At 44.3% G+C, this 19,406-nt stretch overlaps 1 pseudogene; it reads right to left on the bottom strand.

Moving 5' to 3' along the window:
• Nucleotides 1–5,682: 5,682 nt before the first annotated feature.
• Nucleotides 5,683–8,879, bottom strand: LOC123135326 (BURP domain-containing protein 4-like; annotated as a pseudogene).
• Between the last annotated feature and the right edge of the window lie 10,527 nt (nt 8,880–19,406).

Here is a 19,406-nt window from a genome sequence, read left to right as displayed (position 1 = left end):
TCGGGCCCTAGTGACAAGCATTAAGCATAGCAAACTCATAGCAACATCAATCTCAGAACATAGTGGATACTAGGGATCAAACCCTAACAAAACTAACTTGATTACATGGTAAATATCATCCAACCCATCACCGTACAGCAAGCCTACGATGGAATTACTCACGCACAGCGGTGACCATCATGAAATTGGTGATGGAGGATGGTTGATGATGACGACGGCGACGAATCCCCCTCTCCGGAGCCCCGAACGGACTCCAGATCAGCCCTCCCGAGAGAGATTAGGGCTTGGCGGCGGCTCCGTATCGTAAAACGCGATGAAACTTTCTCTCTGATTTTTTTATCTGCAAAACAGAATATATGGAGTTGGAGTTGAGGTTGGTGGAGCATCAGGGGGCCCACGAGACAGGGGGGCGCGCCCAGGGGGGGGGGGCGCCCCCACCCTCGTGGACAGGGTGTGGGCCCCCTGGCCTTGATTCTTTCACCAATATTTTTTATATTTTCCAAAACTTATCTCCGTGGATTTTCAGGTCATTCTGAGAACTTTTGTTTTCTGCACAATAAACAACATCATGGCAGTTCTGCTGAAAACAACGTCAGTCCGGGTTAGTTTCATTCAAATCATGCAAGTTAGAGTCAAAAACAAGGGCCAAAGTGTTTGGAAAAGTAGATACGTTGGAGACGTATCATGCTTCTAGGACGTAATTCTTCTGTGCAGCAATGAGTATAATCCTCAAGTTACGGATCCAGTCCGTGTAATTGCTACCATCATCTTTCAACCTAGCTTTCTCAAGGAACACATTAAAATTCAACGGAACAACATCACGAGACATCTATCTACAATAATATAGACAAGCAAAAATACTATCAGGTACTAAGTTAATTATAAATTAAAGTTCAATTAATCATATTACTTAAGAACTCCCACTTAGATAGACATCCCTCTAATCATCTAAGTGATCACGTGATCCAAATCAACTAAACCATGTCCGATCATTACGTGAGATGGAGTAGTTTTCAATGGTGAACATCACTATGTTGATCATATCTACTACATGATTCATGCTCGACCTTTTGGTCTCAGTGTTCCGAGGCCATATCTGCATATGCTAGGCTCGTCAAGTTTAACCTGAGTATTCTGCGTGTGTAAAACTATCTTACACCCGTTGTATTTGAACGTAGAGCTTATCACACCCGATCATCATGCGGTGTCTCGGCACGAAGAACTTTTGCAATGGTGCATACTCAGGGAGAACACTTATACCTTGAAATTTAGTGAGAGAACGTAGAAATCAAAGCAGAATAAGATGCATAAAAGATAAACATCACATGCAATCAATATAAGTGATATGATATGGCCATCATCAACTTGTGCCTTTGATCTCCATCTCCAAAGCACCGTCATGATCACCATCGTCACCGGCGAGACACCTTGATCTCCATAGTTGCATCATTGTCGTCTCGCCAACTATTGCTTCTACGACTATCGCTACCGCTTAGTGATAAAGTAAAGCAATTACAAGGCAATTGCATTGCATACAATAAAATGACAAACATATGGCTCCTGCCAGTTGCCGATAACTCTGTTACAAAACATGATCATCTCATAAAATAAAATTTAGCATCATGTCTTGACCATATCACATCACAATAACATGCCCTGCAAAAACAAGTTAGACATCCTCTACTTTGTTGTTGCAAGTTTTACGTGGCTGCTACGGGCTGAGCAAGAACCGTTCTTACCTACGCATCAAAACCACAACGATATTTCGTCAAGTTAGTGTTGTTTTAATCTTCAACAAGGACCAGGCGTAGCCACACTTGGTTCAACTAAAGTTGGAGAAACTGACACCCGCTAGCTACCTAGGTGCAAAGCACGTCGGTAGAACCAGTCTCACGTAAGCGTACGTGTAATGTCGGTCCGGGCCGCTTCATCCAACAATACTGCCGAACCAAAGTATGACATGCTGGTAAGCAGTATGACTTGTATCGCCCACAACTCACTTGTGTTCTATCGTGCATATAACATCTACACATAAAACTTGCTCTGAGACCATTATTGGGGAACGTAGTAATTTTAAAAAAAATCCTACGCACACACAAGATCATGGTGATGCATAGCAATGAGAGGGGAGAGTGTCGTCCACGTACCCTCATAGACCGTAAGCGAAAGCGTTATGACAACGCGGTTGATGTAGTCCTACGTCCTCACAATCGACCGATCCAAGTACCGAACGTATCGCACCTCCGCAATCTGCACACGTTTAGCTCGGTAACGTCCCACGAACTCACGATCCAGTAGAGCTTCAAGGGAGAGTTCCAACAGCACGATGGCATGATGACGGTGTTGATGAAGCTACCGACGCAGGGCTTCGCCTAAGCACCGCTACGATATGACCGAGGTGGAGGGGGCACAGCACACGGCTAAAGATCAATGATCAACTTGTGTGTCTTGGGGTGCCCCCGCCCTCGTATATAAAGGAGCTAGGGGGAGGCGGTCGGCCAGGAGCACTAGTAGAAAAGAGGGCTTTGGTCCAGGCCGGGTTAGCCCATTAGTCCCGGTTCAATCCAGAACTGGGACTAATGGGGGCATTAGTCCCGGTTCGTGAGCCCAGGGGGCCGGCTGGGCCACGTGGGCCATTTGTCTCGGTTCGTCTGGACCTTTTAGTCCCGGTTGGTGCCACGAACCGGGACTAAAGGGTGTTATGCCCATTAGTACCGGTTCGTGGCACCAACCGGGACTAAAGGTTAGACCTTTAGTCCCGGTTCGAGCCACGAACCGGTACTAATGGGGTTTAAGGCATTAGTACCGGTTCATGGCACGAACCGATACTAAAAGTCCCATTTTCAAACTCTAACCCCCTGTGGATCGCCTTTTCAGTTAAAAAAAATAAAAGGAAATGATGAAAATGTAAAAAAATAATAAAAGAAAATAAGTTTCCCATTTGATATGTGGTATAGTTGTTGGGAAAATTTACAAATATGATTTCGACTTTATTTGCAAAATCTCTCTAGAATTTAGTAAAATGGGCATAACTTTTGCATACGAACTCGGATTAAAAAGTTTTTTATATGAAAAATCATCTACTCGAAAAGTTATATCCACATTTAATAGGGGGAACCCCGTTAAACATTTTCAAAATCCTCAAAAACCTAATAGAAAAAAAGTTATGGGGCTTTTAAGATCTAGAGTGGAAATAATCGAAAAAATTTCAAACTGTGGTCAAACTATGGTCAAACAATGGTCAAACTAATTATTCTAGAATATTAGTGTTACTAAATAATTATTTCAGTTATTTTGAATTTTGGTCAAATCTAGTCAAACTGTGGTCAAACTATGGTCAAACTGTGGTCAAACATTGGTCAAACTAATTATTCAAGAAATATTAGTGTTACTAAATATTTATTGTTTTTTAAAACAATAGTTTCAAACTCAAATAGTGAAATGTGTCACTTCATGCTCAAGCAAAATTCCCGAGGGTTAATAGGATTGACATCTTACTATTGTCAGGAAAACAACAAGTGCAGACTTGGAAACGAGGGAGAATAGAACCTGGAAGTTAAGCGTGCTCAGGCTGGGGGGTGGTGATTAGAGATTAGAGGTTAAAATAATTCAGAAATTTGAAAATTAAAAAATTTCAAATTTTTTTTTTCAAAAAAAAATCATAAAATTTCCTTTAGTCCCGATTGGTGTTACCAACCGGGACTAAAGGTGGAGCTCCACGTGGCCGCGGCCTTCAGTCTCGGTTTGTGTAAGAACCGAGACTAAAGGGGAGAGGCATTAGTAACGACCCTTTAGTCCCGGTTCAAAAACCGGGACTAAAGAGCCTTACCAACCGGGACAAAAGCCCCTTTTTCTACTAGTGGAGGAGGGTGCGCCAAGGGGGGAGTCTTACTCCCACCAGGAGTAGGACTCCTCCTTTCCTAGTAGGAGTAGGAGAAGGGGGAAGGAGGGGAGAGGGGGGAAAGAAAGGGGGGCGCCCCCCTCCTTGTCCAATTCGGACTAGAGGGGGAGGGGGCACGCGGCCCTGCCTTGGCCGCCCCTCCTCTTCTCCACTAGGGCCCAATAGGCCCATTATACTCCCCGGGGGGTTCAGGTAACCCCCTGGTACTCCGGTATATGCCCGAACTTTTCCGGAACACTTCCGAAGTCCAAACATAGTCATCCAATATATCGATCTTTATGTATCGACCATTTCGAGACTCCTCGTCATGTCTGTGATCATATCCGGGACTCCGAACTACCTTCGGTACATCAAAACACATAAACTCATAATACCAATCGTCACCGAATGTTAAGCGTGCGGACCCTACGGGTTCGAGAACTATGTAGACATGACTGAGACACGTTTCCGATCAATAACCAATAGCAGAACCTGGATGCTCATATTAGCTCCTACATATTCTACGAAGATCTTTATCAGTCAAACCGCATAACAACATACATTGTTCCCTTTGTCATCGGTGTGTTACTTGTCCGAGATTTGATCGTCGGTATCTCAATATCTAGCTCAATCTCGTTACTGGCAAGTCTCTTTACTTGTTCTGTAATACATCATCCCGTAACTAACTCATTAATCACATTTCTTGCAAGGCTTATAGTGATGTGCATTACCGAGAGGGCCCAGAGATACCTCTCTGATAATCGGAGTGACAAATCCTAATCTCGATCTATGCCAACTCAACAAGTACCATCGGAAACACCTGTAGAGCACCTTTATAATCACCCAGTTACGTTGTGATGTTTGTTAGCACACAAAGTGTTCCTCCGGTAATCGAGAGTTGCATAATCTCATAGACATAGGAACATGTATAAGTCATGAAGAAAGCAATAGCAGTAAACTAAAATGATCAAGTGCTAAGCTAACAGAATGGGTCAAGTCAATCACATCATTCTCCTAATGATGTGATCCCATTTATCAAATGACAACTTATTTCTATGGTTAGGAAACCTAACCATCTTTGATTAACGAGCTAGTGAAGTAGAGGCATACTAGTGACACTATTTCTCTATGTATTCACACATGCATTATGTTTTCGGTTAGTACAATTCTAGCATGAATAACAAACATTTATCATGAAATAAGGAAATAAATAATAACTTTATTATTGCCTCTAAGGCATATTTCCTTCACCATCATCACCAACTCTGCTTTTTATAAGAGTAGAGATAATTAGGGGTACACTTAAGAGTTTTTGTAGAGTATGAGGGGGGAGGGGCAATGACCCCCTAACCCCCTTGAGCGGCTAGTTCAGGACTCCATTTGCGAGTTGCTCGGATAATTTCACTCCGTCACTAGTTGCATGCTTCTAGCCGAGTCATCTCTTCTCTTAAAGTCATCTCTTCCAACAACAGTGACTAGGATGGCGTGGATCTGTCTTTCCTTCACTAGAGACGACTGAGATGGCACGGATCCACCTCTCCTTGACCATCGGCAGGGTGGTAGAAGCCAACGATGGTTCGTCCGAGCGGCCGAGATGCAAAAATAATAATGCTCAAGTGCATCATCATATGTAATTACTTAGAGTTACTTGGAATGTAATAAAAGAAAATGTTGGTCGACAGTAGTACAAAGACTCCCATGATCTGGCGGTGATTCAACATTTTAACAGGAATGTGGCCACTCGGCATGATTTATTGATCAGGTAACAAGATTACATAGTTCAGCAGGAACTTTCAATATATCTAATAGAACATGATGTAATTGGTAGGCATGTAGTGGCAAATAAGTTCACCACACTTTCCATCTAATAGCTCAAAGTACTGGGTGTCCCAATTAGATGTGTTCATGTGACACATGGCTATTGCCGTCACACGCGGCATGCCATCTTTCAAACCCTTGAGTTGCACCCTCAAAGACTGCACCTCTTTCGGCCGATGGCAATAAAAGACCTCATATGGAAAATCCATAGGATGGCATGGCACCACGTTATTGTTGAGTTGGGTGACCTGTTCCACAATGTACATGGAGTTGGGGGTCTCATTTCCATGAATCCTTGTAATGGCTGCTCGTGCACCGCTGACGCCTAATTCTCTGGTGGCGAACCTTGACATTGCTTCCCGAGATGAGAAGCACATGTGAGGCTCCTCCTTGTCAACCAGTTTGCCGCATGAACGAAGGGTGTCAGCTACCTCCTTTGCCTTCATCGAGTCGTGAGGTATCCTGAAATGCGAAAGGATGGTTGTCAAGTACTTTGACTCCAGTGGAGTAGAGGCAAAATGAATAGACTTTGGTGCACCATCTCATGCAAACATGGTTCCTTTAGGAAGTGTAGTGCCGATGTGCAGATTCTTCTTCAGGAATAACATGCCGGTTTGAACTTTTATATGCTTATGTTTTGCTGGTGCATCAGGAATGGAGGAAGCTGCATTGTTATTAATTAAAACAACACTTTAGTAGAAATATTGACATAGTAATGTTAATTTTGGAGATGAAATACATATATTTTTTCATGGGTATTAATAAACTAACACATCATATTAGAAACAATCTCTACTTGATATGGTAGCACAAGTACTTACGAGAGTGTGCATGATCTGGATCCCAAAGTACCGCATCAGCACTTGCATCAAAACCCTTTTATTCTACAGGAAATAACAAACTATGAGTTACTTCAAAACGAACACACTCTTCCACTTGATAAGAAACATAGCACAAGTACTTACTAGAAGGTGGATGATCTGGATCCCAATGTACCGCGTAAGCACTTGTACCAAATCCTTTCTCTTATGAGGGAAATAATATATGAGTTGATTCAGAATTAACACATTCTCCACTTGCTAAGATAGCACAAGTACTTACCGGAAGGTGCATCTTCTAGTTTCCAATCCACCTTATAAGCACTTGCCCCCAAAGCTTCTTCTTCTGAAGGAAATAGCAAACCATGAGTTCATTTAGGACCAACACATTCTTGACTTGGTAAGGTAGCACAAGTACTTACTGGAAGGTGCATGTTCTGATTTCCAATCCACCTTATAAGCACTTGCCCCAAAACCTTTTTCTTCTACGGGAAATAACAAACCATGAGCTCATTCAGGAATAACACATTATCAAATTGGTAAAGTGACACAAGTACTTACTCGAAGGTGCATGTTTTGGGTTCCAATCCACCTTATAAGCACTTGCCCCAAAACCTTTTACTACTGCGGGAAATAACAAACCATGAGTTCATTCAGGACTAAGACATTCTCAACTTGGTAACTTAGCACAAGTACTTACTGGAGGGTGCATCTTCTGGGTTCCAATCCACCTTATAAGCACTTTCCCCAAAACCTCCTTCTGCAGGAAATAACAAACTATGAGTTTACTCAGAATTAACACATTCTCAACATGGCAAGGCAGCACAAGTACTTACTTGAAGGGGTCCCCAATGTACGGCATACGCACTTTCACCAAAACTATCTTTTCCTAGAAGAAATAACAACTTAGGAGTTAATTCACAATTAACAAATTTCTCTAGTTGGCAAGGTAGCACAAGTACTTACGAGAAGGAGGATCCCAATGCACTGCATAAGCACTTTCACCAAAATTGTCTTTTTCTAGAGGAAATAACAACCTAGGAGTTAATTCAAAATTAACAAATTTCTCTAGTTGGCAAGGTAGCACAAGAACTTACGAGAAGGAGGATCCCAATGCACCGCATAAGCACTTTCACCAAAACTATCTTTTTCTAGAGAAAATAATAGCCTATGAGTTAATTCACAATTAACAAATTTCTCTAGTTGGCAAGGTAGCACAAGTACTTACGAGAAGGAGGATCCCAATGCACCGCATAAGCACTTTCACCAAAACTATCTTTTTCTAGAGAAAATAACAACCTAGGAGTTAATTCACAATTAACAAATTTTTCTAGCTAGCAATGTAGCACAAGTACTTATGAGAAGGAGGATCCCAATGCACTGCATAAGCACTTTCACCAAAACTGTCTTTTCCTAGAGAAAATAACAACCTAGGAGTTAATTCACAATTAACAAATTTCTCTAGTTGGCAAGGTAGCACAAGTACTTACGAGAAGGAGGATCCCAATGGACCGCATAAGCACTTTCGCCAAAACTGTCTTTTTCTAGAGAAAATAACAACCTATGATTTAATTCACAATTAACAAATTTCTCTAGTTGGTAAGGCAGCACAACTATTTACGAGAAGGAGGATCCCAATGGACCGCATAAGCACTTTCACCAAAACTGTCTTTTTCTAGAGAAAATAACAACCTAGGAGTTAACTCACAATTAACAAATTTCTTTAGTTGGCAAGGTACCACAAGTATTTACGAGAAGGAGGATCCCAATGCACCGCATAAGCACTTTCACTAAAACTGTCTTTTTCCAGAGAAAATAACAACCTAGGAGTTAATTCACAGTTAACAAATTTCTCTAATTGACAAGGTAGCACAAGTACTTACGAGAAGGAGGATCCCAATGCACTGCATAAGCACTTTCACCAAAACTGTCTTTTTCTAGAGAAAATAACAACCTAGAAGTTAATTCACAATTAACAAATATATCTAGTTGGCATGGTAGCACGAGTACTTACGAGAAGGAGGATCCCAATGCACCGCATAAGCACTTTCACCAAAACTATTTTCTTCTGCAGTAAATAAGAATTAGGCATTGACTCAAAATTTAAAAATTTGTCAACTTGGCAAGGTAGCACAAAGTATTTACTAGAATGTACATGATCTGCCGCTTAAGCACTCGCACCAAAAGCATTTTCTTCTGTATGTAATAACAAATTATATGAGGTGATTCATACTTGATGCACCCTCAACTTGGTAAAGCTAGCACTAGTACTTACGAGAAGATGGAGGTTCACCCCTGTCGCTTGACTCGGCAAAGGCCAAGACGAGCAAGAAAAACACTACTGCTATAAGCTTGATCATCATGTCTAGATCACGATGAATTGAATTTTGTTGGACGAGGAGGACGGAATGGTCTAGTTGCCTATATATACAACATGACCATTCTTTGGTAGTGGTAGGTAACAAACACCTAATTGTCCTACCATTTACAGCATTCCATATATAGTTGCAAACCTTATATGGAAAGAATTTCAATATTACCTATCTTAGTTCATAAGGAAACGTTGTACTCCTCCTATTGCCATAATATCTGCCCGAAGATAATTCGTGAGGAAATGTTTTACTCCTATTCCTTAGTACTGATTAACTGCCGTAATTTCTACCATTAAAAACCTGCCATAATTTCTCTCCCCAAAATCATTGGCTTTAATTAACTGCCATAAAAAGAGGGTTTTTACCTCACACACTAGCCTTGAGTGAAACGTCTTGTCCTATATCTGCCTTGCTTATTTTTTCCGTAATTTACACTATGCATTTCCATACATTGAGTCTTCAAAATATTTATTAAAAGGAGACTTCCAAATGTTGAATTTTAAATGGATTGAATATACATGAACCCTTCTTATAGCCTTTCTCCCCCAAACTCTGCTACTTTTCATGTCATGAGTCATGAGTGAAGAGTGTGAGGCCCTGGCTAGTCTCAGGGATCAACATGTAGGGTTTGAGAGGGGATCGGGAAGAACAGGATGAGAAAAAGGGGAACCAGAGGAGGAGAATCAGAACACGGGAGAGATGAGGTTCAATTACTATTCATTCAACAACCTGCCCTCTCTACAATCTGTAGCTACAATATAACCACACCACCAGTACACGCTACCAGCCGGACCCACGTTCACACACACCACATGTCTTACACCCTTTGACTCTGCACAGTTCGGCCTGTGGCCACTTGTATGTTGTCCGTCGACACCAGCACAGGTGGGGACGCGACACTCCCCCCCCCCCCCCCTTGAGATGCAGGCTCCTCCCAGATTGCAGCCGCCAAAAAACGAGATCGAAGAACATAATAATCTTCCTAGGTTGCATGATCTGTAGCAAGGCTGTGCCACTAAACCTTGATATGAGGGATTGCCGAGTTACCTTTCTTTACCATGCATTGTTCGAGTATAGCTTCAGGTTGCAATGTAACAACAGACAAATCCGGTGGCTCGGGCAAGTCTGCAAACACTTTAGAATAGTTTGCAGTGAATGGCTTTAGTTGGGAAACATGAAAGACATGATGTATGAGGCTGGCAGCCGGAAGATCCAAACGATAAGCAACAACACCAATTCTTTCAGTGATGTGAAATGGACCAAAGAACTTCAACGCGAGCTTGTGGCAGGGTAGTTGACCAACGAAGATTGTGCATATGCTTGGAGTTTGAGCAGAACTTCCTCGCCAACAAAAAATTCCCTATCCGTACGATGCTTATCAGCCTGTGACTTGATTCTCTGCTGAGCCCGTAAGAGATGGTCACGTAACAAAGCCAAAAAATCTTAACGATCTGCTGCTAGCTCTGCTAGGGAAGCAGGTAATTCTCCAGCGCCAATCGGCATAATACCAAAATTAGGATCAATGCCATATAATGCCTTAAAAGGAGTGTTGCCAAGAAACGTGTGGTAAGAGGAATTATTACCAAAACTCTGCCATTGGTAACCAATGTTTCCACCTTGCCGGTCTGTCATGAACGGCACCACGTAGATACTGTTCTAAGCACTGGTTAACACGCTCTGTTTGCCCGTCCGTTTGGGGATGATACACCGTAGAGTAGCATAACTTGGTGCCTATCTCCTTGAAGAGCTTCCTCCAAAAAGAACTAGTAAACACCTTATCTCGGTCGGAAACAATCGATGATGGAACTCCATGAAGGCGAACCACATTATCAATGAAAACTCTGGCTACGGACTGAGCTGTATAGGGGTGTTTCAGAGGCAAGAAGTGAGCATATTTAGTGAGTCGATCAACCACCACTAGGATTACCTCAAATCCTTCTGATTTCGGAAGCCCGTCTATGAAATCCATGGTAATGTCCTTCCAAGGGCGCGTAGGCACTAGCAAAGGCTGTAGCAACCCACACGGATGTGTGCGCTCATGTTTTGCTTGCTCACAAACTTGACATTGCTTCACCCATTCCTCAACTTATTGTTTCATGCCAGGCCATTGGAATAATTTGGACACACAGTAATACATGGCCCTAACGCCTGAATGACCCCCAACAACGCTTGAATGCAGAGCACTGATTAGTTTTGTTTGCAGTGCAGAATTATTACCAATCCATAGACGTCCTTGATATTTAATCAGTCCTTGATCAAGGCAAATAACCGTGTTCATCCGGACTATGCACTGCCAGACGAGCCAATCGGTCCAGAGCTGATTGATCGGTTTGATAGGAATTCGTAACCTCCTACATCCACATTGGTTGGCAAGTCGAGACTGTTGTGATTGTATACAAATGACCCATGCGAGATAATGCATCTGCATCATTGTTCTCCAAGCCTTTGCGATGTTTAAATTGAAATTCAAGGCCCACCATCTTAGCCATGGCCTTGCACTGAAGATCAGTAATGAGTTGTTGATCCTGTAAATGATAGAGGCTTCGGTGGTCTGTAATGATAGTGAAGGGACCCCTCTGAAGGTAAGGGCGCCACTTATCAATGGCCATAATGACAACCAAGAATTCTTTCTCATAGAGAGACAACTTTTGATTGGCCACACCTAAATCCCTGCTCAGATAAGCAATAGGATGGTTATTCTGTGAGAGTATGGCTCCAATTCCTGTAGTAGAAGCATCGGTTTTGATTGCAAAAGATTGACTGAAATCCGGTAGAGCCAATATAGGGATACTAGTCATGGATGTTTTCGATTTCTGAAAAGCTACAGTTGCTTGCTCTGTCCAAACGAAACCCTTCTTGCTCTGCAATTGAGTCAAAGGCTTGGCCATAGTACCATAATTTCAGACAAACTTGCGGTAGTACCCAGTTAATCCAATGAACCCACGCAATTCAGTAGCGTTGGTAGGTTGAGGCCATTGTTCTATTGCCCAAGTCTTCTCTGGATCTTAGCCACACCTTCCGAAGAAATGACATGACCAAAATATTGGATTTTAGTTTGAGCGAAAGAGCATTTGGAAAGCTTCACAAACAATAGATGCTCCAAATGATCCACCACAGCCATAGCCCAAATATTCCGAAGAAGGATCATTTGGGAGGAACATTGTTTGAGCAAAAGAGCATTTGGAAAGCTTCACAGCAAAGAGCATTTCAGTACCACTTGGGAGGAACATTTGAGCGAAAGAACATTCCGAAGAAGGATCCACCACAGCCATAGCCCAAATATCGTTGCCATGTAGAGGTTTGTCCAATTGCTCTATTAAAATAGCTTGCAATTGCATAGTAGAAACAGGTTGAACACCTTGAAGGGAAATAATAGTATTATCGCGTGCAAACTGTAATGATTTGCCCTCCCAATCACAAGTCATTGGACTGTGACACTTCAGCCAATCCATCCCCAACACCACATCATATATGCACTCAACTGCAGCACTCTCATAGAACTAGTGAAAGTGTGGCCTTGTGTCCACCAAGTCAAATTCTACACCTGATACTCAGACTGCATACTCTGACCATTAGCAACTGTGACCTTGACTGGGGGCATTGCAATAAGATCTAATGCATCTCGAGTGGCGAAGTTTTCATCAACAAAAATATGGCTGCTACCCGAGTCAACCAGTGCTAACATCACTTGATTTCCCAGTAAGGCGTGGATGCGAATGGTTTCGCCAGAGTCTACTCCACTGACTGCATTCGAAGAGATTTGACAACATTCCCTTGTTTCTGGTTCAGTTAACAGCTCATGTGCCCGCACTGCATCTTCAGTTAACACTTCCCCATGTTCACCAACTTGTATAGTAAGTAGCTGCAGAGGCTTTTTATATTGATGTTCCTTGTTGTACTTATCTCCACACCTGAAGCATAGCCCATTTGCTTTTCTGAAATCTCGTAGCTGCCGCTCATGACCAAAATCATCAGTTGCTTTCTTCCCTGCTTGCTGAACTGGTTGGATTGCAGTAGGCATGGTCTATATTGGTGCTTGTCTCTGGAAACATTGTCGAGGCTGCTGTATCTCTAGCTCTTCTTCCTGAATTTGGCCAAACAAACTGCTCGAGTAACACTAGTGGGTGCCTGCAATCGTACTGCTGCTCTTATCTCATCCTTCAGTCCAAGTACAAATTGGGATATAGAAAACTTGGAGTTCAAGGAAGGGTCTAATGCTATCAAATGATACATCGCTGTCTCGAATGCGGACTTGTACACAGTCACAGTGCCTTGTTGCTTCAATTGTAAGAGATGAGTCATATGAGATTCAAACTCACCTTGCCCAAATTCTGACTCAATCTCAATTGCAAAGTCATCCCACGGCCAAAGATGTCGACGATGCTTGAATGCTTGCCACCAAAGTGCCGCATGTCCATCCAGGTACAGTGTCGCAGTAGAAACCCATTGATGCACATGCACTTGGTACATATCAAAGTAGGTGAGAGCCATGTCAATCCAAAGTCGTGGATTGTCACCTGTGAACCATGGAAAATGGTGCTTTGGTGTCTTGATGAATTGGACATGGTCTCTATCCTGTGCCAACAGACGGCGGTGCTCTGGAATGTGTTCATGCGCCAGCCTGGGATCGTGGCGGGGTTCCGGTTGTTAGAATTAATCCGAGGCCACCATCGATCTACCGATGACCAAGAAATCACACGAGCACGACACCGAGATTTGTTAACGAGGTTCATCAATATGGCTACATCCCCGGGCATGACTATGGGCGCTCCTCCCCATGACACCATTACAATACCGCTCCCCCGCGTGCCTGTGCTATTATGTTGGCATAGGTTACATTGTGTGTCTACCCCCGATATATATGAGAGGCCTAGGATACAAGTGTCCTATTAGGACACAACTCCTATCCTGTCTACACACAGTCCAAATCCAAGTCCAAATGTAACCTACCTTGTACAATAATATTCGACACAACTCTAACAAACTCCACCTTGGCGAATATTCTCCACCACCTTGGGTTCATCCATGCGTCGAACCTCCTTGTACATTGGACTTGAAATACGCCATGAGCACCGCTGCTACTCCCAGACTCCATGTGACTCCACCTGCAACTGTAGTCCCTTCTCGACTTCTTCACAGTCAACACTCGAGCAAAATTAAGTCCCTTGTTACTCTATCTTGTGCTCCCAACTTCCGGAGTATCCGTCCAATGCCATCACACACCGATCATTGTCTGCGTGAAAGTGAACAACTCACGTATTGGACGCCACATATATGAGTTACCTGAACTCAACATCACCGCTCTTTCATGACCGCCTGTCTAAAACTTGAAGGAATTTCACCGTCGTCCTGTGTCACCCTGAGTCAAATTCGTAGTTGTCTCAACCCATTTCCGGATAGTCTCTGTCATGTACCACAGCTATAGCACTCCGCCTCCTTCTGTATTTGTCATCCGCACTTTGCCATATGCATTGAACATCACAGAATATATGACCATGTACTCTCTTGGACTTTGCCAATTTCAAACTTTCCGCCCCTTTCTCAGATTCTCCATGGTCAACTCCTGTCCATCAACCGGCACCGATAGACCCTGTCACCAATTTGAATCCGGTACTCGTCAACACTGCTTTTGCACCCCCTGCACAATTTGTCTGACCATATGTCTGACCACCAGTGCCTTGGCCTGTCGCTGTGTCCCGTGCTTACTGCATGCATCACCGCTCTCATCGAGTCGAGCCTCTGCTATCCTGGTCGAGTATGTTTGCATGATCCTGCACATGTGCTCCAGGATCTCAAATTATCTTTTGCAAATTTCCATCCAATACATGATACTTCTATTTTAGCTGTCCTGGCTTTTACAACGCCTTCAAACATCGCTGCTATGCCAACTGGGCTGCTCCTCCTACCGTAAAATCCAACCATGAAAATATCATTTGATCCTCACATGGTGGTTCCTCTCTTGGCACAATCCCCAATGCTTGATGCTGCCTTTTCAGCCAACATTACTGCCACCAGATGCAAGGCAACCATGTATACTGGCTTCCCTTCGTTGATTAATTTCCTTCTAGCCTCCATGCACGTGCTTTTTTTTCACAAACAAATATCACGTCTCGCATCAAGCTTTCCTGCACGCTTCGTCTAGCCAACTCGTACAGCTCCTATAAAAGCCTTTCCGCTTCGGCCACAAGTTCCTAATGCCTCGTTTGGTACAAACGAGTCGACAAGGTTTCTAGAGGATTAACCTCACGGGGCCCAGAAACCTCGCTAATCCTCGTCATCCCATTTGTTTCGTGGGGTTTGCACAACCCAACTCCTTCAAACCCCCTTCGATCCCCTCCTATCCATGCATCTTCCAGGCCTTGAGGGTACCCGCAGGGAACGAGACGGGAGAGACACACAGAGATAGGGCGTCGTCCCGCCGCCACCGGGAGGAGGAGCCGCGCCGCCGCCGGATCGTGGATGTCCTCCTCTACCGGTTCTTCTCGAGATGGATCCTCCCCTATCCTTCACTTCTCCATCCCCTCCCCTGCAAACCTAGGGCCATGGCTGGGGACACGCCTTCTTCCTCCTCCCATGGAGTGAAGAACTTGTCCAGCCCATGGTCTGCTGTTCTTGTTCAGCTCCATTTTGAAGGACCGTTGGCTACTAGATGCTGCAAATCTTCAGTCTGGAGCAGATTTAGCTGATAGAGCTGATTTACTAAATTTCTGCCAATGCTTTGTTGGCACATTGGTTGAAAGAGCAGAACTGTGAATGGTGTTGTTGGATGAGTGATGATCTGACTGTTTGTTTTTCTGCTCTTCTGAACCAAACTGTGCCATGGGACTGACCATTTGTAATGGTATAGTAGTGATTTGTACTAGTTTTTGATCACTTAGTTGTTGCCATGGGACTGACCATTTACTAAATTGCTGAAAGTTAGCCTCATAGTGGACCTTATACAAGTTAGCGTTAATGGTATAGTAGTGAATTTGTACTAGTTTTTGATCACTTGGATAAGTCAGGGACAGGTCGGCATTTGAATATGTGCAACTATTCTGTTTCATGTCTCTATTTTTTTGAATGGAAAAACTGACTTTCTGTCTTAATTAGGACAAGGGATCGGCAGAAGGGAATCCTCACAATCTTCTAGATACAGCAAGGTACTTTGTATGATGCACCTGAGCCATCAATTTTCCGCTCATTTTCTTCCTGAAGTCAACAATGACGACACCGACTGATTTTCCAACACGCAATAGCTTCGCCTCAACTTCTATTTTTTCATGGGAAATTAATCAAAGAGTTTACCGCATGTCAAAGAATTACTAATAATAACATAACAGCAAAAGGACGAAGATACGCTCAAAATTAATCAAGCTAGATGCCTACAAACAAAATGTTCTGTAGCAAATTTTTCTTACCATGGTGTTTTTTAACTTGTACAGATTAGATTTTTAACTGTTGTGCACCATGTCATCTCTATATTGCAAACCCTGTCAACCAAATGAGTTTTTTATACAAAAGGGGTTTGGGGCTAGAGGGGAATTGAGGAATAAAGGGGATTGGGTGGAAGTGAGGGATTCACCAAATCCTCCCAAATCCCCGCCTCCCAAATCCTCCAAAATCCCTTTGTGCCAAACGAAGCCTAACGGACCACGTCCCGTGGGCCACATGCTACCCGTGGAATCCCCGTGCACCTTGATCCACGCTAGTGCTGCATCTCGGCCTCACGCCCTTGCTGCTCCGTACACGTACACCTCTTCGGCAGCCACGCCTTGACCCAGTGGCCCACCTAGTACTACCTACTTTGTTTGGCTAGGCCAGAGCACGCGTGAGCGCTCCACTAGGCCTCAACCAATGCTGCTGCCTGGCCACGTACCCGAGCTCACGCGCTGCATTGCTCGCCAGTTGATCGTGCCGCCGTCATATGCTAGGTCAGCAGCCACCATGTGCACTTGGGATCGAACCGGACTCATGCCGCTTCATGATCCGATCGATCAATCTTGCCGAGACTTTCTTCTCCGATCGCACACACATAGAACACAACCGATGCTTCCGATTGCTTTACACGCAATGATCTTCTATCACTACCGCATGTCGCCATGCCTCCATAGTCGTCGGTCTTCATCACTCTCCTTTAAATCAACTTCCACGGCCTCTTCGAACCCTGCTCTGATACCACTTGTTAGAAATCCAAGGCCACCATCGATCTACCGACGACCAACCAATCACATGAGCACGACACCGAGATTTGTTACGAGGTTCACCAATATGGCTACATCCCCGTGACATGATTACGGGTGCTCCTCCCCATGACACTGTCACAATACCGCTCCCCCGCGTGCCTGTGGTATTATGTTGGCATAGGTTACATTGTGTGTGATGCGGAGCATCCATCGACTACTCGCACCGACACTCCATCACCACCGCAAGCACCGAGAGGACCAATGACAAGAGCACGTACACGCGCCATCAAGAACAAGGTTGACTCTCTCCTCTTCGAGTTTCGGTCGGATTCACACGAGAATTGGGTTGTACCTCGTAAAGACATGTTATGCATTCTAAGCCACCGAGGAGATGATTGTGAGAAGGAGAAGGTGAAGATTCGAGCATCGATGGAGCAAGAGAAGGAAGGAGAAGTCGAGAAGTAAGAAGGAGAGGATCTCCTGGACACCCCGGGTGCCCGGCCATCTCGACCCCGGGTTCCCGGCCTCTGCCTGGGCAGCGCCCGAGCCAGCCCCGGGTGCCCGACCCCAAGGCCCCGGGTGCCCGGCTCCGCGCGCGCTAGCCCCCAGCCCCGTCCGGGTGCCCGGGCATTAGACCCCTGGGTGCCCGGCCTTGGCTGCCGAGCCACCTGCTTCCACCGCGGGTGCCCGGGCCTAGGCCCCCGGGTGCCCGGACCCGTCTGTGACAACCTACGTGCTTGGGGTTTTCACCCTTGTATCCCTCTCCCCTCTCCCAACTCGTCCCTAGCATATACAAATTCTTTCCCTATCTCTTTTGGAGGATAGCAAAGTATTTTAGAACAACAAAGAGAGCTTTGCTCCTTGTATCCCCTCCTCTTGGAGATCAAGCCCCCACCTAGGGAAGAATCCTTTGGATTGTCAAGGCCTCCTCTTGGAGAAGATCATCATCAAGACCTCACCTAGTGGGAAGAAATTACCTAATGCTATTTTCCTTGAATTGTTCATGTAATCTTGTGGATCGCAAGTATGCTACTCTAGTGGATATGATATTTGGGTTTGTTTGAGTAATTTGTGCCTTGTGTTCTTGAGTGTTCTCCGTCCTTTTCCCCCTCCAAGTGTGAAAAGATCCCCTCTAGGGTTTCACCCTACAACATCTTGGTATCATGAGAAAGGTTAATCCACATCTTGGAGTCCCATCCCCCAATTTGCTAGCTTGATTTGGTTGTTTTCGTCCAAATTCGAAAATCCCACAAAAAATAGCCCCAATTTTTTTCTTGCAATTTGTTGGATCTTGTGAGATTTGGTTGTTTTGGTCCATGGATTTGATGTTTGGCAAGTGGATCTAGCCCCTCCCCAACAATGCGCACCCTTCCCACCATGAAATCCTCGAAATTTTGCATTTCCCCCAATTTTTCCGCCCAAATCAGAGACCACCGGGTGCCCGCACCTCAAACCACTGGGCACCAGCACCCCGGGCCATTTGCCCCAGCCACCCCCGGGCACCCGCTCCTCCCACCCCGGGTGCCTGCACCCCCCCGAATCAGCCCAACTACACCACCAATTTCACTACTAGGGAAAAGCCTAGCAGCAGCACGGGTTTTGGGCCTCTCAGTAGCGCGGGGAACGACGCTACTAATAAGGCGCTATAGCTAACGTATGGCAGTAGCGCCCATTGTCCCATGCTACTACTATACATGAATAGCTATAGCGCTCTTTAGAAAAGGGCGCTATTGATATTATCTGCAGCGCTGTTTACAGGGAAGCGCTACTGGTAAGGCGGCGCTACTGCTAAATTTCCCCCCTCACTACTACTAGTTTTATTAGTTTTTTTCCTGCATATTTGTTTTGTATTTGTTTTTTATTTGAATAGGCTTTATACAATAATCTTTAGCATATCATACACATGCAAATGTAATCATAGCATATACATACAATTAGTCTCATCAAATCATGTCATCATCATAATCATCATCCAACACAAAGTGGTCTCTCGTCATCAATCTCGAAAATAGCGATACAAGTCTCGATTACTTGCAAATACATCGTCATCCATCTAAACAATGATATATGCAAGAAGAGCTATCACTTTGAGTACATGAGTTCATATCCCTCTCTCGCATTAGCGTGAACCTAAACTAACTACTGCCTGTCGCTCGGAAACCGGAAACCGGTACACCTGGGCCTGACACTCCGGCCACTTGTCGTATATATACTCCTGGCGTAGCACTTCTTCACCATCTATGATCTATGCACCTACATCGTCACATGAGTCGATGATATGCAACATATATAGTTGAGCAACAAAAAGAGACAGACTTGGCAAAAATAGAAACATATATAGTTCATCGTACCC

The sequence above is a fragment of the Triticum aestivum genome, chromosome 6B (assembly GCF_018294505.1).
Source record: "Triticum aestivum cultivar Chinese Spring chromosome 6B, IWGSC CS RefSeq v2.1, whole genome shotgun sequence".
In the NCBI taxonomy this organism is placed as follows: domain Eukaryota; kingdom Viridiplantae; phylum Streptophyta; class Magnoliopsida; order Poales; family Poaceae; genus Triticum; species Triticum aestivum.
This window is presented reverse-complemented; position numbering and strand designations above follow the sequence as displayed.